Source organism: Nuphar pumila, chromosome 3 (assembly GCF_984573655.1).
Source record: "Nuphar pumila chromosome 3, dmNupPumi1.hap1.1, whole genome shotgun sequence".
In the NCBI taxonomy this organism is placed as follows: Eukaryota; Viridiplantae; Streptophyta; class Magnoliopsida; order Nymphaeales; family Nymphaeaceae; genus Nuphar; species Nuphar pumila.
In genome coordinates, this window is record NC_143251.1 from 90043207 (window position 1) to 90064593 (window position 21387).

Consider the following 21387-nt stretch of genomic DNA (forward strand, 5'->3'; position numbering starts at 1 on the left):
AAAATAACATTCAACATCCAAATACGTCGCACATTCATAAAAACAAAAACAAAAAACAAAACGTTAAGGGAGGAAAGGGACGGCTTAGCCCTGGCGACTGGTTCGCTGGCTAATGCATTCTTATGTTCTTAGCTTCAATGACAGCACATGAACGCTACACGTTCAGTCGAGAATGGTAGGTAGCACTCGCCTTCGGAGGAATGAGCGGAGAGACAACTCTACATGTCCACTTCAATGAAGTTTTCCTCACAGCATAAATGAAGATTAATATTATTCCTCAAGTTCTTAGGGTTTCCTTTTATAAAAACCCAAAGGAGAGGAAGAAGAACCCATTTTTAAGGCATTAGACTGGCTTGGTCACTTGCATTGGACTTACTGCAGGTCTTATAGAAAGACTCCAAGAACCTAATGGCTGGCCTCCTCAACCTCTATCGCCTGCATGAGAACACCCTACCAGACACTGGCTCCATCTCCATCGTGACAACATTTAGGCAAACGACTGTCGTGAGTCCATAAGTGGTGAAATTAGGTTGTACGCATGTTGAATCACGGTTGATCCAAACCCAAATAATTGGGTAGCGAGGCCTAATTCAGATGCATATATGATGAATTATACATGTATCAGGATCCAAATTTATTTGACGATAACATTGGACATGATATTAAAAATGGATCTTGTTTAATTCATATCTAAATGTAGATACTAATCCAAATGGGTTCCAAATCCAGAAAAAATTATTATATAAATCAGAATCTGATCATACACAAGTCAGAATCTAATCTGATGATCCAGGTTGCACCTCAAGTTTCCATTATTTTGTGCTTTAGTTTGGGTCATGATTGATCTATTGTAGTTTGGACCATGATTGATCTATTTTTTTATGATTTGGACTGTGATTGATCCATGTCTTGATCTTATTCCTGATTGATATGGATCATAATTTATATTTCCATAGCATCTAGTAGTTTGATTTTTTTTTTGAGAAAAAATATAATTGCATTGATAAAACAAAGAACAATAACAAGAGGTAGGAATAGGTGATGCAGTCACCAAAGTTCCAAAACAGAGAACAAAAAGAGAAAAAATGTGGTTAAGAAAAAACATACAATAAAAAATAAAAAAATAGAGACTTAATCATTATGGACAGTCCACCATGCAACTGATCTGACTATCCTCAACCCAGCTAAAGTTTCTACCAGGCCATTTGAGCATAACCTGCTCATTGTCATGGGCCTATTTCTGACGGTCCTTTCTTACCACCGCAAGCCTTTCCGATCACTAGTTTGCCGTTGTAGAAGCTTTGAGTATAGAGTGCAAAAGAGCGAAAGAGAAGAGAGGGAGAGAAATTGCAATCACTTGAAGGTAATCACAACGAGTGTGAACAAAGAAAGCTCAACACATTTGCATTCATTCACTATTTTGCCCGTAGGCTCATTACAGTTCAAACTCTAGACACAACTGTACAAAGTAGGTCACAAGGGAACATGCTCCCCCCTTCAAATCATGTGCTGCCTTCGGTGTCATCTGTTTCATGATAAACCATGACTTCATCTAGATATATAGTAGCTCTTCATCCAAAATGTTGGCTCTGAAGTAGTTGACCTTGTGGTGAAGGATCTTACTGAGACGCTTCTCGGCTCGTTGTGTTTTCAGGGCCCTCTGCAGGATAGGAGCGCATTGTGGCACACTACGTTTTGAATCTCTCTTATTCTCATAGAACGATTTTAGGTTGCACACGTGAAACACCGGGTGCACATTGAAGTCCAGGGGTAGGTCTAGCTTGTATGCCAACTTGCCCACTCTCTTGGTGATGATGAATGGTCTCTCATACTTCCTGATCAGTTTATGGTACCATCCGCGAAAGATACCTGTGCAATCAAGATGAAATTTCACTAACACTTGGTCCCCAACATGGAACTCAGCAAGCCAACGATGCTTGTCCACCCACTTTTCATCCTCTTAACCGCCTTGTACAGAAATGCCTTCGTCAGCTCGATCTGCTCATGTCAGTCTCAAACAAACTGATAGGCAAATGATGGCGTTCCCTTCTCTTGTGCAGCTAGAGTATGAGAAGTCATCAGTTGTTGTCCCGTGACTACCTCAAACGAGCTGTGACCTAAAGATTTACTCTTCTAAAGATTATAGCAGAATTGGGCTACGCCTAGGAGCTTCACCCAATCTTTTTGATTGGCACAAACAAAGTGCCTGAGGTACTGCTCCAACAGTCCGTTGATGCGTTGTGTCTGCCCATCCGTCTGTGGGTGAAAACTTATTGAAAATAGCAGATCAGAATCGAGTAGTCGAAATACTTTACGCCAGAATTTGCCTGTGAAGCAAGCATTGCGATCGCTCATAATGTTTTTGGTATACCCTAGTGCTTCACAACATGCTTGATGAACAACTCTGCAGTCTTCTCTGCGAGACAGTCCTTCGAAGCTGGGATGAAGGTGGTGTACTTAGAGAAATGATCCACCACCACCAGGATAGAGTTAAAGCCATCTACCTTTGGCAGACTAACAATGAAGTCCATGAAAATGCTTTCCCAAAGATATTCTAGAATAGATAGAGGCTCAACGAGGCCGACAATCTTCTAGTTGGTCCCATTGTCTTGCTAGCAGATGAGGCACATTCGCACATACCCATCTACATCGTCTCTCATTTGCGGCCAATAGTAGCCTCTCTTAAAGAGTGATAAGGTTCACTCCTGACCTGGATGATCGGCCCATAGTGTATCATGGCACTCCTTAAGTAATTCACGACGAAGGCTTCTCCACCGCGGCACAAAGACACATTCCCTTTTAGTCACAAGGAAGCCATCCTGTAGCCAAAATCGCTGAGTCTTTCTCGCTTGCGCCAGAGAGACAAGGTGTTATGACATTGTGTCTTGTTGCATACCTTCACAGATGCAGTCCAACAACACACCCTCCAAGTGAACTTCAGAAGGCTCTGCCCGCGCAACCACTAGTTCCGCCTTGCGACTCAGGGTGTCAGCAACAACATTGGTCTTCCCCACCTTATACTTCAAAGAAAAGTTGAACTCAACTAGAAATATTTGCCATCGAGCTTGCTTGGGCGTCAACTTCTTCTGCATCAGAAAATAGCTCATAGCGATATTGTTTGTCTTGACGACGAACTGGGCACCCAGAAGATAGTGCCACCATGTCCTGGGGCAGTGCATGATGGCCATCATCTCACATTCGTGCATAGTGTAGCGCCTCTCCGCGTTCTTTAATTTTTGACTCTCGTAAGCAATCAAATGACCCTCCTGCATGATAACTCCACCGATGACAAAGTTTGAAGCATCTGTGTAGACTTCAAAGGGTCTTGTGTGGTCTGGCAACTGCAACACTGTCTCTCTCACCAAAGCCTTTTTCAAGCCATCAAAAGCATCTTGGCAGACTCCTATCTATAGCCATACCCAATTTTTTTTAAAAAAAATCTGTGAGGGGCGCAACAATGAGTGAGTAGCCTTCGATAAACTGTCGATAGTAGTTTGCCAAGCCAAGAAATGACCGCAACTCTGGCACTTTGGTTGACAAACTCTATTCCTGGATGACACTTATCTTTTGTCCATCCATGTGCAGCAAACCACGCCCCACGATATGGCCAAGGAACCTGATCTCCTTTTTTGTTGAAGAGACACTTCTCTCACTTGACACATAGGTCATTTTCCTTCAACACCACCGTTCGCAAGTGCCCGACATGTTCCTCCATGCTGTTGTTGTAGATCACAATGTCATTAAGATCGACTACCACAAACTTGTCTAAGTAAGGGTAGAAGATCTTGTTCATCAATGACGTGAATGTGGTTGAAGCATTCGTCAACCTGAATGACATCACAAAAAAATCATAGGCACCATAGTGAGTGACACAAGTTGTCTTTTGCTCGTTATCATCTGCAATCCTCACTTGTCAGTAACCCGATCGCATATCTAGCTTCAAAAAGACACAGGCACTGCCTAACTGATCAAACAAGTTTACTATCAGTGACAACAAATACTTGTTCTTCACCGTGACCTTATTCAATCCACGGTAATCCACACATAGCCTTTTGAAACCATTATGTTTTATATGAAAGAGCACAGGAGCGCCAAAGAGTACTTTTGAAGGATGAACAATGTCTGCTTCTAACATCTCGTCCAACTGCCTATGCAACTCCTTCAATTCAGTCGGTCCCGTGCGATAAGGGACCATTGCAGGGGGCTTTGATCCCAGAGTCAACTCAATCCTGTGGTCGACCTCGCATCTTGGTGGCAGACGCTTCAGCAGTTCTGAGGGCATCACATCTCGAAATTCTGCCAACAGTAGGGAAAGAGTCAACATCACTATTGTTTCTACCTTTCCTTCTTCGGTGCACACAACAACTAGGAATGTCTGCTCTCCCCGCTTGACACCCTTCTTTAATTGCTTGGTAGATAGCATTGAAGACTTGCCGTCAACAATAAATCACTGCACTGTGTGTGAAGAGTTTTTTCCCATGATTGTCAATGAGTTAAACTTTGGCAACATCATCACATTCTGACTGCAAAGAAACTTCATGCCCAAAATCATTCAAAAATTATCCAGGGTCACCACTGAGAAGTTGGCTTTGCCAGCCCAACTCCCAATTTGGATAACCACATCCCTTGCTTCACCAAGGATGGGCTTGGCCTTAGAGTTCACCGTCTTGATGGTCCTTTGCTTTGGCTCAGGCTTCAAGCCCAACCGCTCTGCCTCTTCCCGCGAGACGAAGTTATGCGTGGCCTCAGAGTCTACCATTGCCGTAATAGACTTTCCATTCATAATGACTTCTAAATACATGAGTTCTTTGCTAATTGGTATGCTTTCAACTGCACAACTTCTAACTGCGTTAACCAACTGCATAGCTTCCATCATTGGTTGCATGATCTCGGTGTCGCTACTCTTTGCTTGTACTGCATTGGCTTGTCTGTCGTCCTTCATGAGGCACTTAGGACATTGCCTTGCGATATGTCTATCACCACAGAACCAACAAGTCATAACCTGCCCTTTGTTGTCGTTGTTGTACTTTTTATAAATATGCTTCTTGTTGAAATGGTGTTGGGTCGATGCCTCACCCTTGCTATCGCGTCGATCCTCTTTCTTGCTTCCATAGTTCGGCTTCTTTCCGGCCTTGGTCGATGGAGTGAAGGTCTTGCGCTAAGTCTCTAGTGGGCGCTTGACCGTCACATATGCATCTTCTAAAGTCTCAGGATTGCTCCTTTCCACTTCAGACTGTGCCCACGACTGTAGTCTCATAACAAACCAGTTGAGTTTGTCTTTATCTGGCATATTGGGTACGTTCAACATGAGCTTTTGGAATATCCTGATGTAATCTATTAAGGCTCCAGTGTGCTTCAATTCTAACACCATTCGATATGCATGACATTGTACATTCTACGACATAAAGTAGTTTCGTAGCTCAGTTTTGAGAGCCTAAAAAATATCAATTACACAATGCCCTCTTTCCATGTCGCTATGTTTTCGTCTCCAGGCTATAGCATTTTCATCAAGCAGAGCTGCTGCAGCCTTCACTCTGAGGTCCTTGGCCAGTACGTTCTGAATATCCAAATAGTCTTCCATCTAGAACAAAAAATTCTTTATGGCCCTGCTATCTTTGAAATCATTGAACTTTGCTGGTCTCGGTACATCTATCTTTGATGGCCTATCGTCATTTTCACCATTTAGGGTCACCGTTCATTGTAAAGTGCAGTTATTCAACTGAAGCTCCCCTACTTCAGTCTGCAGGGTGGTAATTATCGTAGTCAGCGACGTAACTTGTCCCATCAGCAAGTTCACTTGCTCTCGCAGGCTTGTTACCTCATCGTCCATTGCTCTGAACGACTCAATTGCACATGAAATCACTTCCTTATGCAAAGTCACATCAGCCACCAGTCTATTGACAATCTCAAACATCTGCTCATGGCCCCGAGCTGAACTTATCTCCTCGATCTCAGCAACTACCTTACCTTTGGTGCTTCAAAAGTTGTATTGAGGCTCCACAATGTCTTGCTCACAAATCGTGGCCTATCGGCACATCTCTCGGCACCGACTTTGGAGTCTCTTCTTCAGCTCAAGAATGGGCTCTGCTACCACTTGTCACGAGCCTATTTCTTTAATAGGCCAGTGCAGTGCGACGATCCTTCCTTACTGCCACAAGCATTTATGATCCCTTGCTTGCCGTTGCGGAAGCTTTGAGTATAGAGTGTAAGAGAGCGAAAGAGAAGCGAGAAAGAGAAATTGTAATCACTTGAAGGTAATCACAATGAGGGTTAATAAAGAAAGCTTAACACATTTGCATTCATTCACTATTTTGCCCGCATGTCAGATCTACGGGCTAACCATTTAGGGTATTGATCAACCTAAACCAAAGTGCAAGAATGGCCTAGAGAAAGTTACAAGTGACTAAACACTTACATCATGACTCAACCAAAGCAAAACCGACTCTAGACACAAGTGTACAAAGTAGAACACAAGGAAACACTCATAGAGTAGGCCTTTAATGGATTGCAACAATGCATTCAAAGATATTTGCTTACCATGAAAAATACAATTATTTCTCCCTCTATATCGTCCTCCATGACAACAGTAGCCAACAACACCAGATGAATATCCACTTGTATCTCAATTTCCTTATTTCAGTGGCAACAATGAGGGACCGAAGGAAGAGGGGGGGGGGGGGGGGCAAGAGAGGACCTTATCCTCCCATGCATTCTTAAACAAAAATTGCACCAAAGCATAACCTCACAACAGATGGGAAGCATCCTCTTCACCCGTAAAACATAAAGAACAATGGCTTGCAAGATGGAAACCCCTCATATTTAGATTTGCCTTGGTTAGGATCTTTTCCAAAGGCACTAACCAACCAGTAAATAATGCTCTTGGAAGTAAACCCTTGCCTCACAATGCATTTTAAAGGCAATCATTGCACCATAGTGTCTGATACATATTCATATGAGCTTTAAAGGCAAATCTGGTTTGCCTGAAGCGCTCTACCATAAACGATCAACATTATCATTGGGCACAATGGAAGAAAATAATCCATTCAAGAGTAACACGAGGAAGGGGTTGGAGCACACAACAATATCCCATCCCCCATCAAAAATCCAACAACCTGCCACCAAATTAACAACCCTTGGGCCTAGCTGCCCGATAAAGAGAGAGAAAGGCAAGTATAAATGGCAGCCAAGAATCTTTCTAAAACAAGGTGTCCAAACCATTGCCAATCTTAATTAAGGATCCCTCCACAATAACGTCGACCACCTTGCTCCAAGCCTTCCAAATACTTGAACCCACCTTCCATTTATAAAGTGGATGCCCACCTCCAAGGCCAACCATGCAACTCATAGTTGGCCCTTATGACGATAGCCTACTCCTTGTCCACAATGCATAAAGACTAAACCCATTTTAGATTTAATTTCCTAAAACTTCTTAAACCTGACACCCCATGATTAAGAGAGATTGATACAAAACCTCTCAAGGCACGAGGTGAGGGGCCTTTCTTGTAGAAGATCCATCCCAAATGAACTTTATAATCACCCTCGTGATACACTTTTCAACACTAATAGACATATTAAGAATCTGCCTAAGATGAGAGGGGATAGTAAGAAGCACCACATGTCTTACCAAAATGATTCATCATGGAGCCGCAAGGGAACAACCAAACCAATAATCAATCCTCTTAGAGATTCGATCATCCACCTTCTCCCAATGGGTGTCTCTAGTTACTCAACGTGCAGGGGTATCCCCAAGTAGTGCAGCGAGCGATAAGGAGGCAATAGTACAATCGAAAATGATTGGTGCCATTTTTGACACATCCCTCACATTAAAGAACAATACCAGACTGTAAACTAGAGATAGCTGAAAAACTCTACGGAACCAACCACAATAACTACATGTTCTGCAAAGTTGCCTCTTAAAAAATAAGGTGCTGCATAAAGAAGATGGCTAAAGTAGGAACTCCCAGGTAAAGGTACACCTTTTAATACCCACTCTCCTGCGCAACATCGAGCATGGATGAAAGTCTCTGCATAGCAATATCAAATAGTAAGGGGGAGATCAGATCCCCCCTGCTTGAGGCCACACTAAGGCTTAAAAAGAATCACCTTTGCATGGAAATCGAAGTGGAGGAGGAGGACATAAGGCATTTTATTCAAGAAACTCATTTGCTCCCAAACCCCATCATGCGAAGGCAAGAAAAGATGAATTCTCAGCTCATTGAATCAAAGGCCTCGACTAGATCAACCTTAAAAACAAAGACACCTATTTTCTTTTGATGGATTTGGTGAAAAGCTTCATGAGCCAAAATAAAATACTCATGAAGCTGCCTAACAAGAATAAAAAGGCACATTACACCAAGAAAACCTACCTTATGAATCATGCCCTTAAACCTTTTAGTTAAGGATTTTAAAATGACTCTGTACACACAACCAAGCAAAGAAATAGGCCAAAGTTGACTAATGTCGTCAACTCCCCCCCCTCCTTAGGAATGAGAATCATCATAGTTTTGCAAAGCTCACCCGAGAGCTTAGCATTTTCAAAGAATTGTGCCATCATCCTCATAAAATCACACTCACACACATCCCAAATGGTACGAAAGAAGTTCACAAAAAAAAACTGTCCATACTCGAGGCTTTAATTACCCGAAGGTAGAGCCCAAACGACCACTTTGACCTCATCTCTGGAGAAAGGCTTCTCAAGAGAGAGGCTATCGTCCATTGAAAGGACTGAGTGTAACAACCAAAAAAAAAAAAATCCGTGTCGGACACGTGTCAGACACATGCCCTGCACGTGTCGGACACGTGTCACGATCGGTCCGCCGTTTCGGACCCGGATCCGAGTTGGACCCGAGCCCGAACTCGGACCCGGCTTCTCGATCATCCGAGAAGCCTGTGACTTTAAAAGTCACAGGCGTCTCGGGCGAGGGGCAAAACCCCTCGCCCCTTCTCTCTCTCTTCTGCGCGGCCCCCATCACGCTCCCGTCGGCGATCGGAGACGCCGACCGGCGATCCTCCCTGCGGCCTCCCGATGATAGGAGCACTCCCCTCCCAGTCCGGCAGCCTCCTCGACGATCGATGATCCTCGCTGCCGGCCTCCTGACGATGCGAGCATCTCCGTCCGGCCGCCTCCCCTCTGAGTTTCGGCAGCCACCCCGACGACCTGCGTTCCTCCCTGTAGTCGCCGAGCGCCGGCGATTCGCCCCTCGTCTCCCCTCTGGGTGGTCTTCGGCAGCCGACAGCGTCGGCCGCCCCTTCGCTGTCTCCCCTTGAGCCTCGGCAGCGCCCCCCCTCCGTTCGGTGACCTCGGTCGACAACAGCCGCCGACGGTCGTCGCCACCCTCCTGTCTATTGTCGACTGCGCCAGCCACTGACGACCTCGTTCCCCGACGACCTCTCAGCTCCGGCGACCACCTTTTCTCTCGGCTCCCCTTCGTGGGAGGCTGACGCTGTTGACCCCAACGCTGGAGTTGTCGGTCGCTGCGGTCTTCGGAGGTATAACCCTCTCCTCCTTCTCCTGTGTGTTGGGTGGATCGACAAGGGGGCTGAGCCCCCTGTCATCACCGCTTGTTGGCAGGGGGCTAAACCCCCCTGCCACTCCCTTTGTTATTGGTCGACAGGGGGCTGAGCCCCCTGTCGTTGGCTCTTCTTGGCAGGGGGTTCCGCCCCCTGTCATTCCTTTCTTTTTGCTGTTGGACGACAGGGGGGTTGAGCCCCTGTCGCCTCTTGTTTTGGCAGGGGGTTAACCCCCCTGCCTTTTTGTTCTTGGTCGACAGGGGGGCTGAGCCCCCTGTCGCCTCTTGTCGGCAGGGGGTCACCCCCCTGCCTTTTGCAGTGGATCAGCAGGGGGACTGAGCCCCCCCTGCTCTTTTATTGGTTCTCGGTAGGGGGAGGGGTCCCCCTGCCTTGATGTTGCTTCTCGGCAGGGGGCTTCGCCCCCTGTCTTCTTTTGTTTGCCGGCAGGGGGCTAGGACCCCTGCCTTCGATTGTTTTCCCTGTAGGGGGCGGAGCCCCCCTGCACCATTCTGTTGCTCCTCGGCAGGGGGCTCTGTCCCCCTGCCTCTTGGATTGTGCCGGCAGGGGGCGAGGCCCCCTGCCTCCTGCGTTGTGCCAGAAGGGGCCAAGCCCCCCTACTTTTCTGTTTTCGAGCAGGGGCTTGCCCCCTGCATCTCCGTGTTCTCTGGCAAGGGGCTCTGCCCCCTTGCCTTGTTCTTGTTGTCGGCAGGGGGCTGCACCCCTGTCTCGTGTTCTGACAGGGGGTGCTTCCCCCTGCCTTGTTGTGGCAGGTGTGGCAGGGAGCTTCTGCTCCCTCCCCTGCTTTTCCTTGTGCTAGCAGACAGGGAGCTCCTGCTCCCTGCCTCTGCTGTTGTTGCCAAGCAGAGCTGAGACCCCTGCCTTTGGCACCCTTGTCTGCAGGATGCAGAGCTCCTGCCTCTGCCTCCTGCAGGCAAGAGGCCCGGTTGCCTTGTTGCTTCTTATTTACCTTCGGCATATGCTAATGTTCTGAGATCTCCAGGTTGAACGGTGGATCCAGCTCGCCCTCTGTGGCTCGAGCTCTTGCTTGCCTACGCTGCATGCGTACGAGGACCCGCAACCCCTTAAGGTAGGGGATTCTTGCGTGAAAGGACAATGAACTGATAAATGCTAAAATAAGAAAGATAACTAAAAGAGGACGATATATGTATACATATAATATATATACGTATGTCTTTACCTTCAAGGATGCGGTTTCGCGATCCTTGTCCTCTTTACTTTCCTGCACTTTCCTTTCTGTCGCCGTCGCGCTATATGTGCCTAGGCTTTCCATTCCTGTCTTTACATTCCATGTCTTTTAACTCAAGGACGCGATTTCGCGTTCCCTGTCCTCTTTACTTTTCTGCACTTTACTTTTATGTTGCCCCGCGCTTTGCACCTTGGCATTTACTTGCATATGTCTGCCTTGTTCTCCAGGATATAAATCCTGGTTCTTCTTTTCGTTCTTGCACTTTACTTCCTGCATTTACTTGTTGCCCCGCGCTTTATGCGCCATGGCCTTGCTTCTGCTTTACTTCTCGCGCTTTACCTTCCTGTGCTGTCGTGCTTGCTCTTGCTCTTTTCTTTTGTATGCGTTTGTCTTTACTTTGTTGCCGCACTTCGTGCATATGCCTTGCTCATTCATGTGTCCATTGTTGTCGTATGCTTCTTTACTTGTTTACGCTTATCGATCTATCGAGGTGCAACCCCATGCCTCGTGAGTCGTCCTTTACACTGGCGTAGTTCGTATAAGATCTTATACCTCACGAGTTGCTTGTGTAGTTGCCTGCTTGTGCGTTACAATGATCGAGGTATGATATCATACCTCGTGTGGAGCTTTAGCATTCTACCCTCGCGGTGCGGCTTCACCCACCGAGTCTTGTCCCTCGTTTTGCCTTTGTATTAGTATGTGCATGAGTTTGCCTCTTGTTAGCTTGCACTCCCTGAGTGCAACTTCGAGTGCATAATGTATATCGTCTCACTTGGCTTTCAAGCCACGACACACACTTATGCACTTCAGTTCTCAAAAGACATCGTCTTAGGTGCGAACCTATTTTCAAGATGTATAGCTTGTAAAACAGAGGTAGCGGTCGGACCACCCAAATTGATGTATTTGGGATAGATGTGTTACAACCTTGGTTTGCCTATTCGATACGACTTAGATAACCTCGTTTAGGATCCTGTGCATGAATGGGACAGGGATCCTAGCAAGGTACTTGCGCCATCACTAGATCGGCGTTACCTCACCTCTGATACGAGACCTAGTTTCTAGGCTTTTTGGTTCAACCGAGATTGTAGTGCCTTCCTTTGTGAAGGTATTGTTGGATCTCTTACGAAGGATCCATGTTCCTCCTCTTGTAGTTGTACCCTTAGTCACATACGATATGTTTGGGCTACGAGAGCAGAACGAGAGGTCTGCAGTAACCTCTAAGCGTGTATTGACACATTAAGTTAATCCTGTTATGTTGCTTTCGCCTAATAGGCGGGTTGCTCGCAATTGTCTAAAGGGCCCGAGCATGATCAGTTGGAACTGGAATGAGTTCACTGTTGGCTTCTATAAAGTAGAAGCATTGGGATTTCCTGCGAGAGATCCATACCCCTCTCATTGTGGTTGTACTTTTGAACAGGTACGTTGCGTACTACGATGAGTAGGATGAGAGGTCTATGTCTGCCTCGAACATGCAATGGCATGTGTTTGAGATCACAAGAGTGATGTTTCTACCCTCACTAGGGATTGACCCCTTTCAGCGTGATTATGCATTTGAATAGTTACGATGCTACTGCAGTGAGTAGGATGAGAATTGTTTGGTTGCCTTGAACGCACAATGGCGTGTATAACACACTTAAATAATAATCATGCGCCTTCACAGGCAAGATGCTCGATTGGGTTGAAAGACCAGAGCATGAGAATGAGACGACAGTTAAGAAACCCTCCGTCGTGCTCATTCGGGACGGTTCATCAAGAGAGAGGATGAATGGTACAAAACTCCGATGGACAGCCATATGTGACAATCTCGGGCAAAGATCCGACCTTCCCCAGTCATCGGAGGTTAGGGGAAGTCCTTTGGGCCACTTCTGCAGAAGTACGGATGCGCATCCATTAGGCCTTTGTTTGCCTTTGGGGATTTACTCTCTTGGTCACAGACCGTCCCCTTAGGAAGCGGACTCAGTCAGTCATTCGAGGTATAATAAAATACATAGCATAATGGACCCCCGAATCGATCTCGGCTGTTTCTACGTTTTGCCTTGTGCGTACCCACAACGGCCTGCTCAGTAATGAGACAAGATATAACTTATACACATGATCGTGAGATACGCATGTTGTGACGTGCTTTGCTTGCTTGCTTGTTAGCTCGGTAGTTTGGTATGCTATTCGTTGAGCTAAGTATGCCCGTCGAGGCGTTACCCTTGTTGGTTAAACTGCTTACGCAGTTCCTTGCTTAGTAATAACTAGCTTCTCATATTAGTTGATTGCTTATCTTGTATTGCTTATGAATTGCTTGTGATGCAATAGCTTGTGCCTCACAATTAATGTAATCACTTGTCGATGGACTGGGCCATCCTATGGTACTTATATGTGTTACAAGTGTTGTTATGAATACCTGTCTTATGAAATTGCTTTGCTTGGCTGGTGGATAGAGTTAGTTACTCTTCACCTATTATATTTGTGAGATTGCTATAGTTGTCTGTTCAGCACTCTGATCCTTCCTGCTCTTTTACGTAGTTGTCTGCTTTACTAGAGCTTTGCTTACTCCACAACACATTTGGTTAGATCTGCTAGTCTTGCTTGTTCCTGCTTGAGCTAGCGTTTATCTTACTTATTGCAGCTTCTGCTCTTTCTTGTCCTTTGCACCCCTACTAGTCTGTTGTGTGACTGACCCATTTTCATGGGCAGGTGGTGAACAGGTTGAGACAGCTTGCGATGGCATGATGACGCGATGCATTCAAGGCAATGCCCTTTCCTGACGTTGTGCTCCTGGGGATACTTTTGATGGATGCGGTATAAGGTTTCTTTGAAAGCATCTCTTTTGATTATAACTCTGCATTTCTAAAACTGTATTACCAAAATGTGGTTCTTCTTTTCATTTTAATAAAATATATATTTGAACTGCAAATCGGTTTGTAAGGGGGAATCTGCTTTTGGTTGTAATGTGCTCAAGGTCTAGGGACTTGTTGTTTTGAACCTGATCTTCCATTGAACTTCTGTTTTAAACTCTGATAAATGATTGATTTCAAAGCTTTCAACCTTTTTCATAAAAGGTTTCAAGTCCACAATTTTGAGGCGTTACAACTTTTGGTATCAGAGCAACTGGAAAAGTGGTAATCCTTGATCATCCGCCATCTGCATCGCACTGTGAGTATCTTTTTCTCTTAAATTGTTTTGTAGTTATTTTAACTAACGAATGTGTTTTGCTTAGATGACGTTTAATAAACTGATCGAATCTATAGACGCATTGACCGGAGCAGTTGAGCAGCTCCAAGCGATGGTCTAGAACCTGGATCATAAGGTTGATAGGTTGGTTTGCACGAGCACCAATCTAGAGCGAGGTGTCAGCCCTCATGTTTTGTCCGATCCGATGTGCCTTCGAAACCCTGTTGATTGTCACTTTTGCAAAAAGGTGGGTCATTCTGCTGAAGAATGCCACTTTAAGCAACGTCGTGATAGAAAGTATGCCGAAGATAGTGTTGACGACAAGCCTCGACCTGCTAAAAGACAAAAAGTAAGTGAAGAAAATGAGCCTCAATGATCGTTAAACCCAAAGTGTCTGAGATGTGATCGTATTCACCATGGACAGGTATGTCCTCAAGCCTCTGGTGGCTGCTTTTATTGTGGCAAGGTGGGCCACTTTATCCGTGATTGTCGCATAAAGAAGGTGGATGACCTTCGGCGAGTGGGCAGTACGCCCCAACCTCCTTAGCAATAGCAACAAAACACATAGAAACTGTCGAGTAGACACTTTTGTTAGTCTTAGTTTAAGGCTTTTTGTGTGTGTTGTTGCGTATTTTTGTTAAGTAAAAGCTTATCGATGGAATTTCGTGTGACTTTGGTGTCTTTGTGATCTTAATGATTGTGATGCTTATTAGGTGAATGAAGTTTCACGCCTACAACTGATTAACTTTTAGGTGGTTGACTTGTACGCCTACAAATCATTAGTTTAGATCACTTAGATATATGACACCTCACGACTACAAATGATTAGTAGTTTGATGATACATCACGCCTACATAACTGTGTTGCAGGGGTTTCCCATTTATGATGGGTTGTGTGATTTTTTTTTTATCATCCTTGTATAGCATGATTGGCGAATATCATGAGTATTAGACTGGAGAAGTCTTGTAGATATGTGCGTGTGTTTCACGCTGAAGTGGTCGAATGCGATGTGCTTTGAGGTAAAAATTGTGGATGCATATGATGGTGCAAAGATTTGAATTGTCTTATCTGCACATACAACTTGAATCCTGTGAATTTATTGAACTGCGTAGGAGCTACGTAAGTTGAAGTTTAGTTGATTCATAATACGTTATTTGCGTATTTCTGTGTATAGAATTTATGCTTTGATTGCGCATGCTTTGAGGTTCTATTTGAGGATATAATGTTTCTTGTGGCATTGACGAGTTGCGTAGTTTAAATCTTCTATGTGATGCGATTGATATGCCACGTGATAAGAATTGTTGGAAGAATGTGGGATTCTGTGTTTTGTTCTGCCATGTTAAGTGATACGATGCATATTGTTGATATATATATGCTTATGCCCATCTTAGTGGCTTCTGACCCTGTGTGCGGTCAATTATTTTGATCAGTCGATCGTCTTGAAGCATGTATCATTGTGTATGGCGCTTGTTGAGGATCTGATCTCCAATGGATTATCTGCGAGGGGGGTGTATGACCAAGATCAGGTGACCCACTAGAGTGGTGGAATTCTGTGAGAACGTGCACTTTCCAAGACCGGGTAGCCGCGACGACGGTGAACTGTGAGGAAGTGTATGGTCCAAGACCAAGTATACCATCTAGGGCGGTAATTCCTTGTGAGGTCGTACATTTTCCCAGACCAGGTGATTCAGCATGGATCTGGTTGATTATTAGTGGCTATCGACCAAGTGAGTGGTCATTTGTGTTTATGCGTGTCTCACAGTGATTTTTCTTTGATATGGCCTTTGTTGAGGATTGGGTTCTCAAAGGTTTTCTGTAAGGGTTCGTATGACCAAGATCTGGTAACCCGGCTAGAGTGGTAGAATCTTTGTGAGGATATACACTGTCCAAGAGCGGGTAGCCGCGGAGACGGTAAACCGTGAGGGAGTGTACTGTCCAAGACCAGGTATATCATCTAGATCGGTAATCCCTTGTGAGGTTGTACGTTTCCCGGATCAGGAGGTCCGACGAGGAACTTGTGTGACTTTGATTTCCATGTAAGGTTATGGTGAGCTGTATTGATCTCCTGATATTGATGAGTATAGCCAATTGTGAATCAGATCTTTATTGATTTTTAGATCTTGATCATGTTTTCGACCTTCTATGGAAGAGTGGGCTTTTATGAGAAAGTATGTCGCCTTAAGATCTTTCAATCTCTCCCAAGACTCGTGAAACTGTTCTCTCTCAATTTGAGAAAAACTGGTTATAGCTTTATCAAACTGATTCATTTTACCAATTGGAAAGTACTTTTTGAGGAATTCGTGTTGCATTCCTTCCCAAGTAGTAATACGAATCGTCTCAAGAGATTTTAGCCAGTGCTTGGCTTTATCTTTGAGAGAGAACGAAAACAAAGTCAACCTCATAGCGTCATCTTCAAAGTTATTGATTCGCACTGTCGAGCAAATCTCAAGGAATTCGTCGAGATGACGATATGGGTCTTCATTGCTAAGGCCATAAAACGAAGGTAGCATTTGAATCACACTGGACTTAATCTCAAAATGGCTCGCTCCTACATCAGGTCTCGTGATGCAGGAGGCGGGAGTATACGTATTTGGCATGAAGTACTCCCTCAAAGGACAAATCAAATGATGATCATCAGCCATTGCGTACACCTTGGAGTAGACCGATGTAGCACACGTCCTAACTTTGGGTTTTCTACCTAACTAATGCACTAAGCGGCCAAACCACGCAAACCACAAAGCGAGTAGACTAAAAACAACAAAAACAAACACCACGCAATTACACATAACAGAGATTATGCAAAAGAAATATGAAATCTATGTGTACGGTACCAATCGTACACAGTCACCTCTAAGGGGATCCTAGTAGGTAGGCTGTGCAGAAAAGTAAGCTCGTCTCTACGATATGCACATACGTGGTTCTAAACCTAAATGCAAACAAACATTAGGCAATAAAGTGAATACTAATATTATGCCGTCCCCGGCAACGACGCCAAAAACTTGATGTCTTCTTTTAAATCATTGTAATTTTGAAAAAAAATTTATATGTAAAACATGTGAAAACCAGACATCAAATAATAAAAACCGGTTCTCACTAGTGGATGAGACCGGGTCGAACTCAGGGAACGAGAATATTTCGTATTCAAACACACAAATCTAAACTATTCTTTATTGCCGAATTATTAAATGGAAAATGTACGAGTAAAGTAAAACAACTAACTATTACAACAAATGAATACCCTTCGCAGAGGGTGTAAAAAGCAATATTTACAAACCCAGAATCAAATTCCTAATTCTAAATTGAAAAGTAAAAAGAAGCTTCTACTCTTGCACCCTTCCGTGTCACGTAATCACTTCCGCTCCACTTCTGTGCTATCCTGCACAAATAAAATGAACACGAGCAGTACAAGAGAGAGAAGTAAAAACTATACTAAACACAATTTATGCAAATTCAATGCTAAAACATGAAAGCAATCTAATGACAAATAACTAAGTAATTCTACGACTAACTAACTGATTACTAAGCAATGAACAATGCTAATTATCTAACAACTTACTTAACTAACAACTAATTACTTAACTCAATGAACTAGGATCTAACAATAGAGTAAGCTAAATATGAAAACAAAACATGAGATTAGGAATTCAAGAATTGAAAGAAATGAAAATATCAAGGGTGTAATGAAAATCAAGAATTTCAAAGTGTAAAAAAAAAAAGGAAATGACAAAAAAAAGAAAAACATAAAATCAATTAAACAGGCAAAAGCAAGAAATATAAAACTGAACAAACAGAAATTGAATGCAAGATAAAAAAAAACAGAAACATGAAAAAGTTAAAAACAGTAAATTCGGACTGTAAAGAAACATAAATTAACTGTAAAACAAAACAGAAAAAGGACTGAATTTAAAAATAGGAAATTTAATGCATTAAAAACAGAAAATACATGTATCACAAGACAGGAAACTTAGTAAAATGAAGAGTAGAACTCAGTAAAATAACAAAACAAACAGAAATTCTGGAAGTAAAAGAAACAGGACATGAAATGAATTAAAACTGGAAAACAGGAAATCAGAAACACTTAACAGAAAATGCAGAGCAATGTGATGAATAACATGATTTTAGTAATAGAATAAAAATATTGAATCAAAATGATGGCTCAAAGTAATATAAGAAATTAAAAATAATACTAAAAACAGAAAATCATATGGAATTACAACAGAAAAGACAAGAATAAAATGCAGACATGAATTTCTAAAGAATGAACAACAATCAATTCAAAGAGTAAACAATAAGGAAATCAGAAAAACAAAACAGGAATTTACTAAAGGTAGAAAGCAGAAATTCTAAACAATAAACATTAACATAAACATTACAAATCCATCTGATCGAGTTAATATCAATAAAAATCCGAGACTCATGTTAAATTCTACTAGAATCAGTGAAAACACAACCAATCGGGACAAAGTTTTACACTCTTTCAGGATTCCGATTGGCTGGAATGGATCCAGACCTCTAATCGGTGATGAATTTCAAGTAATGACTGGATGTTCAAACCTCAACATCGATTAAAAAAAATGATTGATCCAATTACACAGTACACACCAGATTTTGCAGTGATCGATCCTCTTTTAGCCAACAAATTCGTATCAATACATTGATCCAGCTATTTCATTTACAGCAGATCCAGATCAATACGTCGATCAGAAACTAATTCAAAGAATTATTCACCAGACCTGAATCGCGTCATCTTAAAAAAAAAACATTTCCAACAGAGTTTTTGTTGATCGCTGGAATCCCCTTTTTTCATATGCTTAGTTTTCTGTTTTATATTTTTTTTTTACGTTTTTCAAATTGCAGACCAGCCAAAACTCAACATTACGAAAAATGAAAATTCAGAGAGAAGAAGAAGAAGAAGAAGAAGAAGAAGAAGAAGAAGAAGAAAAAGAAGATGATGATGATGATAGACCTTACCGTGAACCTTAGAGGGGTTAGGAAAGAGGCGGTCATCCACCCACATGCTGTCGCCGGACTGAAGATGCACCTCCACTGGAAAAGAGAAGAGAATTAGGGAGAAGAGGAAGAAAGAGGTAAGGAACACGGTGGAGGGGAAAGTTTAGGAAAGAGAGAAGAGAGGGAAAGAGGGGAAAGAAGAAAGGCTTCAGCTTAAATGGGTGAAGACGATATGTTTTTTTCTCATTTTTGATTTTTAAAAGCACAAACCGGCTTGAACCGGTTTGTAACAATTTTTTTCAGTTTTTTTTAAAAGAAAGCAAACCGTGTAAACCGGTTTGTTTTATTTTTTTTCAAAAATCTAAAAACTATTTAAAGAAATTTTATTTGCTAAAAACCTCAAAACAAAATTAGTTTACTCTAACCTAATTCTACTTATTATTTTTTTTTTATTATTTTTATTGAAAACTAAAACTAAAACTACTATGTTAATAACAAACATTAAAATATGTACTAAAATATACAAATAAAGCTATTTTTCATACATTTTCTATTTTGAAATCATTTTAGCTCATTTAACGAAAACTAGCATAAAATTGGGTTTTTAAAACATTTTTTCATAAAATCATGCATATTTTAATGTTAATTCTCCTTAAAATATATGCATGATCACTCACCATCGACTTGAAGGCCTGGGCTCATCGTGGGTGTCGATAAGCTGAGGAAAACACCGAGCACCCACACATCATTTCATCCATGGCATCTATCAGTATGTCCTGTTGCTTTCACATTTTGGTTTTGTTTTGAAGAATGTCATCATTGGGTTATGGGCCTACTCCACACATTCTGATGCACGTGTAGGTGCACCGACGTTCTTGCGACACTTGTTGAAATCTTGCTTTCCCACAATGACCTCTTGCTCAGAGCCACATTGGTTGTTTTCTATCGTTAGTGACCGCTGGTTAGCAGGAGATGTACATCATCACCAACAAAGGGACACTAGTAGGTTTTCCATTTCAACCAACCGTCACCGACATTGAGTTGCTGTCGCTGACGGCATACAGGTTTCGTGGCAGCCAACGATCACTGCTGAAGGGGCTCAAGATGGCTACTGCCGACAATGTTCTAGGCGAGCCCACTTCAACTATCACGGCTCTGGCTGAGTTGGCCAGAGAGGCTATCCAGTCGTTTGCTCATCTCTACACGTTCCACTCCTATGCATACAACATGAAGAGGCAGGTGGTGGCGCACCACTTCTGCGGTCACCAGAATGTGGAGATTCAGCATTGTTCTGAGATCAGAGTCACCATCGCCGGTGGCTTTTAGGCCGGCCGCTAGTGCCAATTTTTAGAGATCCGACACTTCTGCCATGCACTTGAAGGCAACCACGTGACAATGACCCCTGGACAGGGAACTTTGGTGATGTTCGCGTGCAGTGGCACAATGCATAATCAGAAGGCCCAACCTTCAGATCCGGTCTTCACAATAAAAAATTGATAAGTGTTGGGACCCCATTGCCAGTGACATTTGGAGCCCGTCGCGACGACAATAGGTGGACCCGGGGAAGAGGGTATTAACCCTCTGTAAAAAAAAAACCTTTTTCTAGTTTTGGTTTTCCCCTCCTCTGTCGTTGAACGGTGGTGGACGATGGGGTTTTGCTGGAAGCATCACCCACCCTCGCCGGCCGAGCAGGCGATGACTGGTCGTCGGTGGCCACAGCCAGCCTCGGAGGTAGATGTGTGCACACACACACACACACACACACACACACACACACACACACACACAAATCAACCTTATCTTTCGCTAGTGGAGAGGCCTCGCTGGTGGCGGGTGGGGGGGTGGGGGGAGGGGTGTTGTCCTTTGCTGGGGTGCCATCGTCAGTCTGACGATGTGCGACATTCGGGGTGATGTGCCCCTTTTGGTTTCCCCTTTACCTTTCGTTGGTGGAGAAGTCATTGCAGGGAGAGGGGGGTGACCTTCACTGGCCGGTCATCGATGTCGGTGACCGTAGGTCATAGTGGGGTGACGTGGGTTGTTTATGCTTTGTAGTTTCTAAGAAACCCAAGGCTTTCAATTTCTCAGAAACTGAAAGCATTTGGGTGATATCGGTTGTCTGTTCCGGACGGGTCGGGTCCGGATGTGAACCCAATCCGGAGAGTGGCTATCCAAACTCGATCTGTGTGGATTGGGTTTTTTATCTAAGCCTGTGCGGCCCAATCCAAACTCGAATCCGTTTTGGACAAGGTAGATCGGGTCTGTACTCACTACCCGGATCAGACCTAGACCCATTTGGGTTCGAAGTATAGGTCTAGGCCTGATCTGATTTTGCCAGACCTATGATCCAAATCAGAACTGGATCCATTACGGATCGGGTCTACCTCTAGACCGATAGCTGAATCCGAATCCAACCCAGATCCATTTAAGGTTCTGGGTCTCGGTCGGACCGAGTAGTTTCTTGGATCCGACCTGAGTCCTGTTATGGACAAGATTTGGATCTAGTTTGGGTCAGATCCGGGTCCAGGTCTAGGTGCGATCAAGTTCTTAGATACGACCTA